This window comes from Bufo gargarizans, chromosome 5 (genome assembly GCF_014858855.1).
Source record: "Bufo gargarizans isolate SCDJY-AF-19 chromosome 5, ASM1485885v1, whole genome shotgun sequence".
In the NCBI taxonomy this organism is placed as follows: Eukaryota; Metazoa; Chordata; class Amphibia; order Anura; family Bufonidae; genus Bufo; species Bufo gargarizans.
In genome coordinates, this window is record NC_058084.1 from 453,923,563 (window position 1) to 453,938,749 (window position 15,187).

Sequence of the window (15,187 nt, forward strand, 5' to 3'; positions counted from 1 at the left end):
ATTCACGCTAACTGAAGTTGTCAATATTATTTGAAAAAATAATTATCTACATGATCATAGTTCTAGCAGCACTTTTATTACTGCCCTCTATGCACAATAATATAACTACTATAATACTGCCTCCAATGTACAAGAATATAACTACTATAATACTGCCTCCTATGTGCAAGATGTGGGGACTCGCTCTGGTAGACAGGGTTAGCGGACGAGGTATAGAGGCAACAACAAGTTCTTTGGATCAAATAGTTCAGTGTATTATTCACACTTTAGGGAAGTGACAAAACAAGCAGTCATATTCAAACAAAGTCACCTTGCGGTAGCCATAGTTAGTGTCCATTGGCTCAATCCGATGGGGTCAGTCAGCACTTACATGGCCAGGCTCCTGACACCGCTAGCAGACTATCAGAGCCAGGTCCACCGTAGGTACATCCCGGGCGGGTTTTATTGGCTCAAATCTCCGGGCCTGGGGTGGAGATTTCCAGGGTTTGCCAACCCCCCCCCCGAGAGAACCCTCGTTTAGATTCCTGGTAGCTTCATAGCGTTCCACCAGGTCCACCATCTCAAGGGCATTGCCAGGAGACACCTGACCGATCCAGTGCTGGAGAGGGTATGGCAAAGCCCTCCAGAACATATTGGCTAATAGTCTATCCAGCATAGCCGGGGGACTTAGCACATCAGGGTGTAGCCACTTTTGCAAGAGGTGGAGTAAGTCATAATACTGGGTCCTCGCAAGCTCTGCCAGCTTAAACACCCACTGATGTACTCGCTGGGCCCGGACCAACACATTCACCCCCAGTCTTGCCAAAATCTCACTTTTTGATAGTCGGCCGCTTGATTGTCCGGCAAATCGAAATACACCCGCTGGTAATTGGATGCCAGGAATGGAGTGACAGCCTCAGCCTTTTCCCAGATGGCCACTTTCTTGTACATCGCCAGGTAGGTTTTGATGTCTGCGGGCGTCATCTTAGGAATCGCAGCACGGACTGCTTTCCGGGCATCGTGGATGCTCGGGGTTGCTCCTGCTGTCTGCAAAGCCATCACGTGTTACAACAGCAACCGGTTAGTCTCCTGCTGCTGTTTATTAGCCTCGCGTTGCTGCAGGTTTGTCTCTCGCTGCTGCAGATTAGCCTCCATGAGCCTTCACAACAGCCTCCATTTTGTCATGGGGCACTGGTTGTAATACAGCTGGTTTAATGTACGACATACAACCGTGCCTGAAAAATGCAGGAACCAAAAATATCGGCGTTCACGCCAGCCTCACTGCTCTTGCCCACATCCTCCACCAATTGTGGGGACTCGCTCTGGTAGACAGGATTAGCGGACACAGTATAGAGACAACAACAAGTTCTTTGGATCAAACAGTTCAGTGTTTTATTCACACTTTAGGCAAGTTACAAAACAAGCAGTCATATTCAAACAGTCACCTTGCGGTGTTGGTGGTAATTCACACCATGCGGCAATTCTGCCTCAAAGAGTCCTTGGTGATAGCAGCACCAACCTGTTTTCACGCCAAACAGGTAGCAAGCCTTCATCCAGACACGGGGCTCCCAGATCCCAACACAGAGACATGGCTTCTGAGCACAGCTGCCTATTTAAGGACAGCCAGGTGCTGCCAAAACCCGGACCGGCATTTCAAATCCGGCCCGGTATTTGACCTCACCTGGCTGTAAATCAGCCCAGTACCACATGCTGGGAGGAAAATACCTGTTTTCCAAGACTAAACCTCTCACGGTGTCATAAAGAATATAACTACTATAATACTGCCTCCTATGTACAGGAATATAACTACTATAATACTGTTCCTACGTACAAGAATATATCTACTATAGTATTACTCCTATATACAAGAATATAACTACTATAATACTGCCTCCTATATACGATAATATAACTGCTATAATACTGCCTCCTATGTACAAGAATATAACTACTATAATACTGCCTCCTATGTACAAGAATATAACTACTATAATACTGCTCCTATGTACAAGAATATAACTACTATAATACTGCCTCCTATATACGATAATATAACTGCTATAATACTGCTCCTATGTACAAGAATGTGCATTTGAACACATAGGATACATTTTATATGTGAAGGAAAAGAGAAGTGTAATTATTCCTCCTTGCGGTACATACAGGACCTGTACAGGTAGATGCAGGGTAAATTTGCATTTGAATCTCAGTATGTATTTTCTTTCTGCATATGGATTACTGTAACTTCTAATTCTCTATGACAATTTCTTCTGATTTAGATTCTAATTGACTGTAAGTTCTGATTTCTTTTTCCTTTGGGAACCTTCTCTAGACGCTGTGTCAGCAGAACGATGGAGTGAAGATAACAACATTGTAGTTCACTTTATTCAAGACAATTAATGAAGACAAACGTTACCTGTGAGGCACAAATACATCTTTATTGAATAGCACAAAATACACATAGTAACAAGTAAAGCATCAATATACGCTGCTACCTACAAGACCATGAAGATAAAGTCAGTTTATTATTATGCACTAAGCCAGCAATTCTCAAACTTTCGGTGGCCTCCCATTGGAGATTTAATTTACATTTAATTGTATGAAATAATATGTTTATTAAAAGGGGTATTCCCATTAAACATTTATGGGATTTCCACGAGATGTGCCATACATACCTTATAATTGCAGGTTCTCTGGGAGAACATCAGGTCCCATGTCTTCAGGCAAGCAGTGCTTGCTCTTTTTGTATCTCCTATAGACTTTTCCTTGGATTCCATGAGGACAGACTAGACATTTATGACATATCCTGTGGATATGCCATAAAGGATCAGGTTGGGAGCATCCCTTTAAGAACTAGTGGTATGTCTGAGGTCAGGGAAAGCTACAGGTGTATGTGGCTCGAGTCCCATTTGACTCTCCACCCTTGGCTTGACAAGTGTAGAGCACATTTATGCAGATTGCCAGAGTGTTGCTGCCTCTGCCCTGAGGTAAGAGCCCTTTATGTCAATACCGCAACTAAAATCTTCATCAGGAGACAACATGGCTGCCTCTGCTATGACTAGGTGCAGTAAATGTAAGCATAAAATTACTAAAAAGTCATCATCATATTATGAGGTGCTAATATCAGTCACACCGATGTATGTAAACATTCTCAGAACTGGCGATACATGTGATAAAGGAGGGATAAATGGGGGAAGTCATCCCTTCAGTACCCCAGATGTAGAACAGTACAGTCAACCTCCCCCCACGTCAATGGGTCATGTGAATCATGGGGAACAAGTCACCACTGCAGCGGCACATGTGATTCCCGTCAAACAGGATGCTGACGAGTGAAACCAAAGTGTGGGAGCAACAGTGGAGGTCCGACGGGCAGCGAGGGGAAGGTAAGTAGGCTGGTGGTGGTGTGGGGTGTTGGCCAAATGGACAACTCCTTGATGTTGCTTGAAAACTGACTTTTCTGAGATTTTTACTGATGACTTATCAAGTCATCAGTATCTGATCGGTGAGGGTCTTACACCTGAGACCCCCGCCAATCAGCTGTTCAAGAAGGCAGCAGCGCTGGGAGTAGTGGCCTTCTCTCAGCTGTCCCTAGGCCGAGAGATGATACGTTCAATGGTCACGTGGCCCAGGAGCAGCTCAGCTCCTGGGCTGGGGCTGAGCAAGATACCAAGCACAGCCGCTATACAATGTACGGCACTGTGCTTGGTGATCAAGGAGAAGGCAGCGGCGCTCCTGTAAACTTCTCAAAACAGCTGATTGGCGGGGGTCCCGGATGTCGGCCCCAGAGGATAGGTCATCAACAGTAAAATCCTGGAAAACCCTTTCAACTGCATACTAAATTGAGAAAAGATAGACCTCATGGGTGGGGTCCCTTTAAAACTGCCATGGGACCACTTTATGTAAAGTACTAAGTGAAGATCTTATAAACCATCCGGCTCACTGAAAACACATTGACCGCTGATGTGCCGATGCTATAATCTAGTCTAACAGAGGGGTGAGCAATCTTTGGCTTCTCTGGAAATGAGACTCCTTTTTTTGGTATTTTGACAGAATTTACAAGTGCAAAAAAGTTTCTTACTCTTGGGTTATACAGGTGCCAGGTCTCCAGTTTGAGAATTGCTGGAATAAAGAAACAGACAAATTTAATATAAAATAGGCCCGATGTGCTGCCACCCATAGTAACCAGGCAGTCTGGTTCTCAAGGGCTAATCAGCACTGGTACTATTCTAATAAGTCTGTATTTTCTGTATATCAAAAACAAGTGCATTTTACGAAAAACTGTGAGAGGCTGCGTTCTCCCAATTCGACTGCAAATGCAAAGATACAATCTTTTAAGTGCATCAGTTCATGAACTATTCTGACCCTAATGTTGGGGTAGAACACTGATTAATAAAAGAATATAAGTATTTTGGGAGCACCAATAAGCACCCCCATCACCATCCCTGTGTTTTTTTTTTATGTTCGATAGACTTAAAAAATAAAAAACTTAAATACTTAAAATAAAAAAAAGGTTTTGATAACTGATCATGGTGCAACTAGAAAATAATGTGCGTAGCCTGGTCACAATTAGTTAAAAAGTTCTAGCAGTTCTGTGTCAGGTAGTTTAAAAAAAGTTATGCAGTTTCTATAAATTAACAACAACTCTTGATACAAAATCATCTCAGGTTTAGAAATGAGAGATCCTGCCGAATCGCCAACCCCCCTCCCCTCAAAAAATAAAATAAACTGAATACAATGGGCAAGCAGTTTCCTTGAGTTTTCACTTTGGATTCTGAACCAATTCATACCTAGGCAAATTGGCCAGATCATTCGACCCACTTCTAGTTGGGTTTAGGGGTATATATATATATATATATCCTGAAGCTATACTTACAATATCACAGTGATGAAGTACTGCAATAACCTATGTTTTTGTAAATATTCAGAAACCAATGTTCTCCCATCTCTGCCCTACTAATATGGCATTATATATGACCTTGGCCAGAAAAGTTAACTATTGCATGCTACAAATATTATTATTGCATATCTTTCGCCTTGAGTTCTTAACAATGTACATTGCTGTAAACCAACATTAAAATGGACAGGCCCACTTTAGAGCACCTGTACTATGTCCTATCTAAGTCGAAACAGTGGGTGCAATTATAGTTAATTCAATTGCCCCCCGATGTGCACAAGATAATTTTCCCACTAACTCGGTAGATATAGGACTCTTCCTGTTTCTTAGGAGTCAGGGCTGCATGGAAATGTCTCATATGAGCTCACAGAAGAGGAGAGAGGGTGCAAATGTGGCAAAGTATTTTCCACTAACAGTACCTATGATTCAATCTTTTCTGCATCTACCTGCTAAAGTTTAAATTGACAACATGGCCACCATATTCAGTGGTACAGTTGTGGGAAGAGTGCAAGACTCTTCTATAATAGGAGCCGTGCAGGAGAGGTTGGGATATCATAGAGGTCCCTCTACAAATTTACCACCTAATGCGCCAGCCGTGTCTTCTCCATCACTTAAAACTTTGGCTGACGGGTTCAGAAAAGATGAAATGATAGTCACCCTTTTAATAGGCACTGTGGTAGGCTGTCTGGGCAAAGTTGCACTGTAGATCAGCAAATATAGGAAATTAGCACTAAATTAACAGGGCTTGTCTTAGTGAGTGGGTTGATCTAATGAAACAATAAACTTGCAGTTGTAGCCCTTTTTTCAGTGCATTGATCACCCCAGAGGACAATTAACAAACCAAAGAGGTTCTCAGCCTAAGTTTATTTTCTCAAAAACAGAATTGTGCATATCAGTTCTGCCTTGAGATAGAGACCTGTGACATGACAAGTTACAACACCTGTGAAAAGACCACGGTTGCTAGCTTAGGTATCTGAAGCAACCAAACTGTCAGGCATGACTTACTTGTTAAGATCAAAGCTAAATTTGCTAGAAGTAGAGAAGGAGAAAATAACCCAAATCCCTTCAATTCCTGTAAGAGATTCCCATAATCTCCAAAGTGATCCTTCTTTGGAATCAAATTCCAGAATTTTTCAACCAGCCTCAAAGGGATTCGGACAAATTAACAAATGGCAGTGGTCTCTTCACTCTGACCATTGGTGGCAGGGTTGGACTGGCCCACCACAGTACCAGATGATCCTCCAGTGGGCTCACGCTCTGATATCACAGTGGGCCCCAAAAACCCAGGAGAAGAAAAATATTTGGAGCTAATCACATGCCACTAGGGTCTAAATGTATTAGACTGTACTGATGATATAGGTGTTGGGCCCAGAAAATAATTTCCTCTGGTGGGCCTAAGGAACCACTGTCCGATGAGGACTGGTGGGGTCTTGCCTCATAAAAACCACAAGTGCAAATATCTCACATGCACCAATGACATCTGGGGATGGGAATCCCCTTTAGAGTATGTAGGTCTTCAATAAACACTAAAGATGGTAATGAGCATCCACTTGCTATGACTTCAAAAAAATATGCAAGCTGGACTTACGACCTAGCAATTTATAATAAATAATAGAAAAAATTAAAAAAATATTCCACCCAGTGTCTTCTGTAGGGTCAACATGAAGCTGGCCCCAATGTTTAGTCCATTCTCCCTTCCCAATGGGCAATGAGAACATGTGAACCTGCTTTTCCTCTCCGCACCTACTGGGATGGGGGAGAGTGATGGAATGGACCAGCACCAGTAATGGGAACCATTTATTCTTGAATTTCTTCGATAAAATCTAAATATGGCTTTTTTTTATGTTTCTGTCAAAGTTGACAGCCTCACTTAACAGTCTCTAGCCACAACCTCCTAAACTGGCCATACCCCATAATCTTCTGTATAAGAGCTTAACTCATCTGCAGCCAAAGACCTAGCTCAAAAGTGGGACGTGGACAAAGCTTTAAAGCTGTCTGCTGCATTTCAAGAGCCAAGTTTAGTAATTCAATGTAATGAATGAAGAAAGAGCCTATACTTCCCAGCTTACACCGAAGAGATCCTGAAGATTTTGTAGGCTGTCCTTACATCCTATCATATTGGTACTGGAACAGCTCACTTAAGAAAGCCAAGCAATAGACATAATGCACATGGAGGTGTCAAGCAATCAGCATGGAACATGTACAAGACAGGAAACTGGAAGCTGCTTTGGTACAGTATGTGATCAGAAACTCTACACAATGCTAATTACCCCTTTTATTTATGACTCGAAAAAATAAGATCACCGTGGTAGATTTGCAGATGAATATAGAACTGACAAACTCTGCAACACACATTAAGGGATATTTCATATTAATTGCAACAAGTTGAAATTATATTCGGCCTCTAGTGGCCACTGCAGGAGAGATGCTGTATTACATGGTGTCCATTCAAATTAATTAGGTGACCATGGATGGCTTTGACGAGCTGAGGTCACCACAAGTAAAGGCACCTTTTCCAGTGGCTTCTCTACTCTGGCTAAGAAAGCAGGTTAGAGGGGGTTCAGAGTGGATTACTGCCTCCATAATTTCCATTTGGGATATGAATATTTAAAGGTGTAGTACGGTTTCAAAACCACAATTTTTAAAGTCTTTTTAGAAATTCTGAGTCAACAGAGAGGAAGAAACCTCCTTCGGGACCATCAACCCTTTCATTAAAATGGGCCAAATGCAATTTCTTATTTCTCCTGTAGTGGCACTGCATTAAAATGGCGTTGACATTGAACCTAGAGGCTCCGGTCTCTCTGCAACTGCTGAGCTCTCTCTACTTTGATTGATAGGACCAAGCAGTGAAAACATAATCACACCTGGACCTGTTAATCAAAGTGCAGAGAGTGCGGCAGTTGCAGAGAGAGTAGAATACAAGTGATGGCTAGGAATCCAATCTTAGTGGGACAACCAATGATCATCTTTATTATGAGGAGCATTTTTAACAAAACAGACTGTCCAAATTCTATTATCCCTTTAAAAAGTGATTTTTTTTGTCCTTAATTTATATTCCTAATTCTACTATGAAAGAAGTTTAATAGAGATTATGATAATATAATAATAATATTTAGACAGTGTTAGCTTAAACTACACAGTCTCAACATGTCTAGACGGTCTATAGACTAGTCAATATAAAGGTGGCACACTTTTAGACTTAGTCTTAATTTCTATGACCTATTAGTTGGCCTAGTTTAAAGGGCAGCAGATTTGTACCTATGAAATCGGCTGACCTGTTATATGTGCACTTGGCAGCTGAAGGCATCTGTGTTGGTCCCATGTTCCTATGTGCCCGCATTGCTGAGAAAAATGATGTTTTAATATGTGCAAATGAGCCTCTAGGTGCACTGGGGGTGTTGCTGTTACACCTAGAGGCTCTGGACTTTCTGCAACTGCCGGACCCTCTGCACCAAAATTCATGTGCATTTTGATAGTAAATCCCCCACAGAATATCTAAAATGCATAGTATCATTTATTTATTTTTTTATTCCAATTTTCATATAAAGGGAAAAAAACATTTGAACACTGCCCTCTGTCTAGAAAATGTAGCTGCTTCCTTCCCAACTAGTGTGTTATTGGCTGCATATAACTCAGTTTCTAGTTCAGATGGTGCTGGGATTTCCCGCTGTGTGTCAGACAGGCAGAGCTGCTTCAACTAGTGTTTGTAAATAAAGACATGTAAAAGTATGGAGACATACTGGTCAAATAAAAGAAACCTGAGGGCTAACAGTAGTTCCCATGCAGGGGATTTTTTTATTTTTTTAATATTCATGACTTTGGGTGCAGGGGGTTATTTTTTATGTTTCTAACATCTTTAAATATCTGTAAAAATGAAACACCAGAAGAAAATAGGAGAGTGAAAATACCATAAGAACGTTAAATACCAGGAAAAAATGGGCTGCAAACGGAGAAAATGTAATTTTTTGGTTAGCTTGGCCATAGCTACAAGACTGAAAAAACCCAACCCAACTCCTGCATTCCCATTCATATTCTCTATATATATACGTTTTATTCTAAAAAAAACATGAATACATTATTTCTATAATGTAGTAGTGAAGTACAAATGTCAGTGTTTTCTCATCCTTGCTTTGATGCTCAACAAAATATTGCTAATTGTAAGAAGAGGCCGCAATGCCCAATGACATTAAAGTCCTTCTATAGAAATGTATACTAAATGATCCAGTATGAACTTGCTTCAAACATTTATTGCAAATGATATTTTTGCTTTCTCTATGAAAAGTCTTGCAAACTGATAAATAGCGAAATTCAGCCTCGTAGAGCAAAAATCTGGAAGGTTTATAGATATATGAACATGTGTGGTCTGAAATTAAATAAAAAAATAAAAGAACATAAAAAATTATGCCATGTAGATATTACATTTTAATCTTCATATAAATCACAAGGTAGCAAATGGCGTGCAAGGCTCGAAGCAAATAAGTGGGTGGAACATTGTCTTGGGAGATCCTCAGCAGTGACCAGTCAGCGTGAGGTTGATGATCAACCACCAAAAGTTATCCATAAGGCAAATATTCTCATTCCATGATCTTCTTTCTTCAATGATTGACGTGTTCTCCTGCAGAAGAGGAAAGCATGAACTTAATATGGTGGAGAAAGAAGACAGTTTGAGCAAACAGCAACCGAAAGACCCAGCACAGCCGAAAACATTTTTAGTTTTAGTAAAGTTTTTCTAGTTTTAGGTGTGAAAGCTCATTAGTGGAAGCCCACGTGAAACTCTAAGAGGTCCTTGGACTCAGTATATGGTTGACCCATTTGGTTGAGTGTCGTAACTGTAATTTAGAAACATTGTTGTCAAAAGCTCACTGTCCTCTTCAACAACAGGAACATTCCCGTGCAAGTAGAAAAAATATAAGACCTGCCCATATGTGTACATATTGACAATTTACAAGGTACAGATTCTATATACACACCAGGACTACAAGATGTAGGTACCTTCACCTGCACCATGTCAAATATGGTCTACTTGATTACATGTACCAAATGTCCTACTAGGGCCATCCATGTTGGTAAAACCAGTCAAAAGCTAATAGAACACACAATAAAAGAAGAAAGGAAAGATATGCCTGTACCGAGACACTTTTGCAGCCATGACCACAACAAATCTAAGAAGGAAAGGATAGTCTAGGAGTACAAGGTCATTATGATACCCTCAGATCAGGAAATAATGTGTCACATGGGTTTATGTCCTCCTATATCTCCTAAGGAATGCACCTATCAGACCTCCCAGGTTCTTCTAATTCATGGACTGAACATATTTAAGGGAGCACAATACAGCACAATAAAACTTTCATGCTCCTTATCTGTAACTGCTGGAACAATATACTGCTACAACTGTTTGTTTAGTCCTCTGCTCATTCTGATATGCTTAACATCACTTGACACATCAACCTAACTATTCCTATGTACTGTTGTGTATAAATGTGAATCTTCAAATATTGTATTATAATATGCCTGAGGAAGAGACCTGAGTAGTCTTGAAAGCTTGAAAGCTTTTCAGTTAGCCATTAAACGGTATCAACCAATAAAGTATCTAATTTTATATCTTCATTTTAGTAGCTAACACGGTACAAAGATATTTTTTACTTGAACTGTAATTGTGTACTTCCCATTGACTTCATAGGTCTGTAGGTTCTCAGTCATCCAAGTGATGGTATATCAGTAGTAATAAGTCAGAGCAACTGGACTTGCTGTCTGCCACTTACAATGTTGCTCTAACACCTCTCCCGGGACAGTTTAATCACACCTAATAACTTCAGTCATTTAACAATTAACATCTTATCTCCATGACTGAAGCACAAGTCACTAGTATTTAATGCCTGGGATTTCTCATACAAGCCATTCTAATTGAGAAAACCAGTTGGATAACCAGCGAAACACCTTCAAGAACACAAAATACAAGCCCTGTTGCTCTGGTTTATTACTACTGATATCCCACTGACTTCTAAAGAGTCATAGCTATGAAAATTCAACCAGCAATCCCTATAAAACTCAATGTGGTTCAACTTCGGGACATTAAGATGTATGGAAATACCGGGATCATAACCAAAAGGGTCCTTCCACTTACCACTTAGAGCTGGATCTAACTCCTTCATGGGAGTTTTGGGGAAATGTTTTCCTGATTTCACAGGGCAGGATCAGTTCCCAGCCTGTCCTTGGCACTTTAGAAATGGTTCATGCCTAGAGACATACTCCAATTGTGTGCATGGACAATTAAGGCACCGTTAGTAAGTATTTTTTTGCATTGGCAGCTCTGTCTGACTGATACAAAAAAACTAATTCTAAAAATCCTAAGTGTGCAATCAAATAGAGAACAACAATAGCTGGACAGAAGAGGGTCTGAAGGTAGTGGATGCTTGGAATACGCATTGAGTAGTTGACCTATTGTGATATACCCTACTGGGGCTCTAAAGCTAACTATAGTAAATTGGGTTGTACTGCTGATAGCACTGGACAGTCATAATACTAATATTTTTTGGGGGGGGGTTAAATTTTTTTAATTCTATAAATATTTTCTGTTTAAAAAATATAAAACTATTACCCCAGTTCAGAAGGAGCTATATTTAAAAAAAGCTCGTTACATATCTAAAGCTCAAGAGAAAATGCTATAAAATGATTCAGCAATATTTTTTATTTTATAAAAAGAAGACAGATGGACCCTTAAATAAAGTTGTTTCTAGAGAAGGTCTGGTTTGTACCAGGAGACACCATTTCCCCCGTAAGTATAAGGTGCAACTGTTCACTCAGCCAAATATATTTCTGGACGTCAGAGGGACACACGAGGATAGAAGATACATTCGTTTTTGTAAGTGTGACTTTACTCTGGCCTTACTCCCAGTCCCTGAGCTCAGTTTGGCGACTGAATTGAACAGATGTTGAACAGAAGTCAATTTGGAAGGGATTCCCATACCTAGAATATTAAAGCATCAGCAGATCCACCTCCTCAGCCATAGTCTTGAGAAGTCTAAGATTCCTGACTTTATATCGGAGGTGTAGCTAGACTTTCATAAAGGTTCATTTTGCTCATCTAGCTTTGTATCTAAATATTCTGTATTCCAGTGCATTTAGCTTAGCAAATCTCCCCTGTAGTATATTCCAAAATAAATACAAACCGGATTCCAAAAAAGTTGGGACACTATACAAATCGTGAATAGAAACTGAATGCAATGATGTGGAGGTGCCAACTTCTAATATTTTATTCAGAATAGAACATAAATCACGGAACAAAAGTTTAAACTGGGAAAATGTAAAATTTTAAGGGAAAAATATGTTGAATCAGAATTTCATGGTGTCAACAAATGCCAAAAAGTTGGGACAAGGCCATTTTCACCACTGTGTGGCATCTCCCCTTCTTCTTACAACACTCAACAGACGTCTGGGGACCGAGGAGACCAGTTTCTCAAGTTTAGAAATAGGAATGCTCTCCCATTCTTGTCTAATACAGGCCTCTAACTGTTCAATCGTCTTGGGCCTTCTTTGTTGCACCTTCCTCTTTATGATGAGATGACGTCTGGATGGGAGCATATGTTGTTCTAGAACCTGAATATATTTTTCTGCATTGATGGTGCTTTTCCAGACATGCAAGCTGCCCATGCCACACGCACTCATGCAACCCCATACCATCAGAGATGCAGGCTTCTGAACTGAGCGTTGATAACAACTTTGGTTGTCCTTGTCCTCTTTGGTCCGGATGACATGGCGTCCCAGATTTCCAAAAATAACTTCGAATCAGGACTCGTCTGACCACAGAACAGTCTTCCATTTTGCCACACTCCATTTTAAATGATCCCTGGCCCAGTGAAAACGCCTGAGCTTGTGGATCTTGCTTAGAAATGGCTTCTTCTTTGCACTGTAGAGTTTCAGTTGGCAACGGCGGATGGCACGGTGGATTGTGTTCACTGACAATGGTTTCTGGAAGTATTCCTGAGCCCATTCTGTGATTTCCTTTACAGTAGCATTCCTGTTTGTGGTGCAGTGTCGTTTAAGGGCCCGGAGATCACGGGCATCCAGTATGGTTTTACGGCCTTGACCCTTACACACAGAGATTGTTCCAGATTCCCTGAATCTTCGGATGATGTTATGCACAGTTGATGATGATAGATGCAAAGTCTTTGCAATTTTTCACTGGGTAACACCTTTCTGATATTGCTCCACTATCTTTCTGCGCAACATTGTGGGAATTGGTGATCCTCTACCCATCTTGGCTTCTGAGAGACACTGCCACTCTGAGAAGCTCTTTTTATACCCAATCATGTTGCCATTTGACCTAATTAGTGTTAATTGGTCTTCCATCTCTTCGTTATGCTCAAATTTACTTTTTCCAGCCTCTTATTGCTACTTGTCCCAACTTTTTGGGGATTTGTTGACACCGTGAAAATTTGAATCAACGTATTTTTCCTTTAAAATGATACATTTACTCGGATTAAACGTTTGATCTGTCATCTACGTTCTATTACAAATAAAATATTGACATTTGCCATCTCCACATCATTGCATTCAGTTTTTATTCACAATTTGTTTAGTGTCCCAACTTTTTGGGAATCCGGTTTGTACCTGGAACAGACTATATAAATATATAATACACTGAGCCATCACATTAAAACCACCTGTCTAATATTGTGTAGGTCTCCCGTATGCCCCAAAAACAGCTCTGACCATCTGAGTTATGGACACCACAAGACCTCTGAATTTGTGATGTGGTATCTGGCACCACTACATTAGCAGCAGGTACTTTGTAATGAGCTTCTGGTACAGGGACGTTAGCCCACGATACGCGGGGGGAGGAAGGGGTTAAAATTCATTGCAGCTCAGTTCAACCTGTCGTACTTGAAAGTGGATTGTGAGCTACACAAGGTCGGGAACCATTGTCGTAGAAGATTTTATTGAAGGCTCCTTTGATGGCTTCACTGCATGAGTATATATATACTTTAAGGAGATCATGTCCTCATACAACTGAAGACCATCACACGCCAGACCATTAAGTGCAGACTTTCCATTGTAGTCTGAAGAACCAAGCTCTGCAATTTTTTGAGTTTTGTAAAACTTCACATTTCAGGTGATAAATGGATTTTCAGCACTTTTCGAAATAAAATTCCTGTAGAGCTGAACACAAGTTATTTAAATAAGATGGGAAACCATGGAAGACTTTTTTGAGGAGATTGTCAATCAAGCCTTCACTAGGTTCATCATTTTCTATAGATACATAAGACTCTTCCAAGGACAAACCCCATTGATGTCTAGGTAAATAATGCTATCTGCTTATTCTTACATTGTAACCTAATTTTACAGATCCCATAGGGAGGTATTGTTTAACCCAACCGTAAAATGGTCTATCTAGACTATTCCTGTTCAGCTTCAAAAGCTTCTTTCACTTGCTCCAACGTCTCACTAACTCCTTGGCTAGGTTTGTCACGATAAAGATGTGTCCACTCCTAACATTTGCTCGAATTCGGTTCTGGACAATTTCACACACCAAAAATTTGTTACAAAATTGTGACATGTTTGTAAAACTACTGGCAGGCTGCAATCCACACAGGATAGACATCTCGTGACAGAGTATCACAATTTTTTTAAATTTTATAAACAGCTGGCTATCCCGAGCCACGCATCTCAAGATACGTTGAACCAATAGGAAAGATATGAAAGGACACATCTGTAGATTACAATCGAAGACAGGCACTGGAAACTCATGGGACACAGTGGTCTTTCGATCACCTAGGACTATACCAGTACTATGAAGACATGTCATACCTGCTCTGTTTATACCATAATTAATTTCCTTCATTCCTCAGGAATAAGTGGGAGTTGGATGCTGGTTCTCTTATGGACATGAAGTTATTGGAGTTCATGGAACACCTGCCTGAATTGTCTCTGCCAGAGGCTCACAGGGTGTCGCAACTACATCATAGGGTATATAGAAGTCCCGTCTTTCTGCAAAAAATGTTCTTGCAGCCAGATCATAGCTGCCCTCATTGTGGACAAGACGGCGCACACTTACTACACATGATGTGTGATTGTTTAGAGCTTGGACAGTTTTGGAGAGGAGTTTTAGATGTTATTGTTCAGGTGTATGGCATTCAGATTCCCAGAACTCTGAAACAGTGTATTCTTGGCTTTTGGGTATGGCTAAAAGTGATGTTACTAGTGGGATACAGCGTATGCTGTACCAGGTTAGGAAGCTGAGCCAACTTCCAACCAACCCCCCCCCCCACCCACACACACCACCACCACCACTGCAATTTCTGAATATATCAATAG

At 40.7% G+C, this 15,187-nt stretch overlaps 1 protein-coding gene across 3 annotated transcripts in view; it reads right to left on the reverse strand.

The window, feature by feature from the left end:
* Positions 1-6,252: 6,252 nt before the first annotated feature.
* The window catches only part of CDK14 (cyclin dependent kinase 14), a 481,017-nt gene continuing 472,082 nt past the window's right edge, over positions 6,253-15,187 (reverse strand). For all 3 annotated transcript variants that reach the window (XM_044293158.1, XM_044293157.1, XM_044293159.1), the window contains one exon: positions 6,253-9,488. The gene's annotated coding sequence lies outside the window, so the exon portion shown is untranslated. The remainder of the gene's footprint in view (positions 9,489-15,187) is intronic.